We start from the raw sequence: 3,985 nt of genomic DNA on the forward strand, positions 1-3,985 counted from the left end.
ACTTTGGTCAGAACAGCCCACAACACAGCTGACATCGCAGCAGCCTAGCACAGATCTGTCTCCATAATGGACACCTACCGGGGAGGGATGTGGCCTGGCTTTTTGTGGGAAGATTAAGTGAATTCTCAGGCTCATTGTGCAGCGACAATCCCAGGAGCTGGAGACTTTCCTCTGCCTGTTTTTACGGCTGACGTGCTGACAAAGCCGGGCGAGCGGTGACCGAGACAGGGAAACATACACACACACACACACACAATGACAAATGGACACACACACACACACACAGACACAAACACACAGTGTGATAATAGACAAACACACAGAGACAACCGCAACTCACTGCAGGCAGAGAACGCATTCCACAACAGGAATCAACATTACAGACACACACACAGAGAGAAAGAGAGAGAGAGACAGCGAGAGAGCGAGGCAGGCCAGACGCGTCCTTGGTGAAAGCACTGCCAAAAACCTGTTCTGATAAAATACTCTCGGATTGTTCTCCCTGTCCTTCTGTGATAATTATAACATTCTCTATTTGGAGCGCACTGTGTGGGAAGACTGGAACAAACAGGAGAGAAAGAAAGAGAGAAGGAGAGAGAGGAGGGAAAGAGAGAGAGGGAAAGAGGAGGGAGGTGAGAGAGAGGAGGGGGAGAGAGATGCACTCGTCCTGAACATCAGCACCACAGGTAACTTCCACAAAGCTGTCAACAATACATTTTTATAAAACAACCCTGAATCCGTAATATGCCTTAGATAGGCATAGCACCACATAACTAAACTGGAGAGGGACTGATTTGATCATTCAAATCAATACAAAAATAGTCAACTTGTGTACTGTAGGATGTACATTTACCAAGTGTAGAAGTAAAAGATGACTCAGCTATAGGCCTGCACATACTACTGACTAATCCTTCAGGCTATCTGCCCTGTGAGAAGATTGAGACACAATACAGCTTGCTGAGGTGTGTGTGTGTGTGTGTGTGTGTGTGTCCCAGAGAGAGATAACATCCCATTAGGGATCTGGTAAAAATACTTGAATCAGTTCATAGAGCCCATTGCCCTTTATGGTTTGTGAAGGTCTGGGGTCCGCTCAACCAAGCAAGATTTTCACAAAATGGGACAAAACCCAAATTGAGACTGCTGCAATGCCAGAATTTCTGCAAAAAATATCCTGCCGTGTACAACGTAGAACACCAAATAATGCCATGCAGGAGCAGAATTAGGCGATACCACTAATTATCAAAATCCAGAAAAGAGCCGGTAAAGTTCTACATACCACCTTAAAGGAAAGCGATTCCCTCAAACCTTCCATAACAAAAGCATCCCTACAGAGAGATGAACCTGGAGAAGAGTCCCCTAAGCAGCTGGTCCAGGCCTCTGTTCACAAACACAAAAACCGCCAGAGCCCCAGGACGACAGCAAAATTAGAACAACCAAATCATGAGAAACAAAAAGATAATTACTTGACACATTGGAAAGAATTAACAAAAAAACAGAGGCAAACTAGAATGCTATTTGGCCCTAAACAGAGAGTACATGGGCAGAATACCTGACCACTGTGACTGACCAAACTTAATGGAAAGCTTTGACTATGTCACAGACTCAGTGAGCATAGCTTGCTATTGAGAAAGGGCCGTAGGCAGCCATGGCTTCAAAGAGAAGACAGGCTATGTGCACACTGCCACAAATGAGGTGGAAACTGAGCTGCACTTTCCTAACCTCCTGCCCAATGTTATGACCATATTAGAGAGACATATTTCCTCAGATTACACAATCCACACAAAGAATTTGAAAACAAATCCATTTTGATAAACTCCCATATCTACTGGGAGAAATTCCCACAGTGTGCTATCACAGCGGCAAAGATTTTGTGACCTGTTGCTCACAAGAAAAGGGCAACCAGTGAAAGACAAACACCAATGTGAAATACAACCCATATTGTATGCTTATTTATTTAACTTGTGGCTTTAGACCATTTGTACATTGTTACAAACACTGCATATATATAAGTATATCGACATTTGTATGTCTTTACTTGTTTTTGAAAACTTCCTTGTATGTGTATGTTTACTGCTTATTTGTATTGTTTATTCACTTTTGTGTAATTATCTACCTCACTTGCTTTGGCAATGTTAACACATATTTCCGCATGCCCAAATTAAAGCCATTGAATTGAGAGAGAGAGAGAGAGAGAGAGAACAGAGAGAGAGAGAGAGAGAGAGAGAGAGAGAGAGAGAGAGAGAGGAGAGAGAGAAGAGGAGAGAGGAGAGACGAGAGAGAGAGAGAGAGAGAGAGAGAGGCGAGAGAGAGAGAGAGAGAGAGAGAGAAGAAAGAGAGAGAGAGAGATGAGGAGAGAGAGAGAGCAGAGAGAGAGAGAGAGAGAACCAGAGAGAGAGAGAGAGAAACAGAGAGAGAAGAGAGAGAAACAGAGAGAGAGAGAGAGAAAACAGAGAGAAACCAGAGAGAGAGAGACAGAGGAGAAACAGAGGACGAGAGAGAAACAGAGAGAGGCGAAACATGAGAGCAACAGAGAAGAGAGAGATACGAGAGAGAGGAGAACAGAGAGAAACAGAGAGAGAGAGAAACAGAAAAACAGAGGAGAAGACAGAGAGAGAGAGAAACAGAAAAACAGAGGGAGAGACAAGAGAGAGAGAAACAGAAAAACAGAAGGGAGAGACAGAGAGGAGAGACCGAGAGAGATTAGTTAGATGCGAGAGAGAGAGAGAGAGAGAGAGAGAGAAGAGAGAGGAGAGCAGAGAGAGAGGAGAGAGAGAGAGACAGAGAGAGACAGTAGAGAGACCGAGAGAGGAGAAACAGAAAACCGAAGAGGGAGAGACGAAGAGATGAAACAGAGAAAACGAGGGAGAGACAGAGAGGATAGAAAAGAAAACAGAGGGAGAGACAGAGAGATAGAAAAGAAAAACAGAGGGAGAGCGAGGGATAGAACGAACAACAGAGGGCGAGACGAGAGATAAGAAACAGAAAACAGAGAGAGGGAGAGAGCGAGAGAATGAGAGAATGTGAGAGAGAAAGAAGTCAGGGGCTCTGAAGGCAGCATTATCATTATACTTAGAGCCGGGCAGTTTATAGGGTCCAGGGCAGTTTAATGGTATGGGCCAGTTAAGGTCATGGGCCAGTTAAGGGACATGGGCCTGTTAAGGGTCATGGGCCAGTGGAGGGTCATGGGCCAGTGGAGGGTCCATGGCCAGTGGAGGGTCATGGGGGCAGAGGGGCAGAACGGGGGCTTGGTGTGAGTGTTAGGGGAGAGGAAGGGGTGGAAGAGATACGGGTGGGGGGGGGGGGGGGGGGGCACTAGTTTGAGTTGAAGGAGAGATGGACTGGATAACTGGAACGCGCCAGTAGGCTGTATTTGATCCGTGCAGAGATTGGATACTTACAGTATGAAGGGCAATGACAATGATGGTGATGACGAAGAAGGCACTCATTCCTAGCGAGTCGTGGTACTATGGTAGTTGGACTTGACAACTAGTATGCACTCTTGATAGTTCAGATGTGTGTGTCAGATCATGATAGGTAGGTATGAGGTACAGTATATGAGGTTGGGTCCACTGGAGAGAACAGATCCAGCTAGTCTCTGATGGGGAATACAGTGGAGGGGGACAACTGCATCCTTGTGTGTGAGGGGTGAGGGGCCCGTCTGAGGGTGAGGGGGCTGTCTGAGGGTGAGGGGGCTGTCTGAGGGGTGAGGGGGCTGTCTGAGGGGTGAGGGGGCTGTTCTGACATTTCCGGGGTGACTCATTGGGAAACCACATAATCAGGTGACAGATTTTCTTTATATTGCATGTTTTTTACCAGATCTTTTCCTACGGTGGTCTGTCACGCCCTCCTCTCCAACACACACACACAGCACACACACCCACCACACACACACGACACACCCACGTCCACCCACCACCCAGCGCACCCACCCCCACCCACCCACCCACAACTACCCACCCACCCACCCACACAACCGTTCCACACA

The sequence above is a fragment of the Salvelinus sp. IW2-2015 genome, unplaced genomic scaffold (genome assembly GCF_002910315.2).
Source record: "Salvelinus sp. IW2-2015 unplaced genomic scaffold, ASM291031v2 Un_scaffold6829, whole genome shotgun sequence".
Lineage (NCBI taxonomy): Eukaryota > Metazoa > Chordata > Actinopteri > Salmoniformes > Salmonidae > Salvelinus > Salvelinus sp. IW2-2015.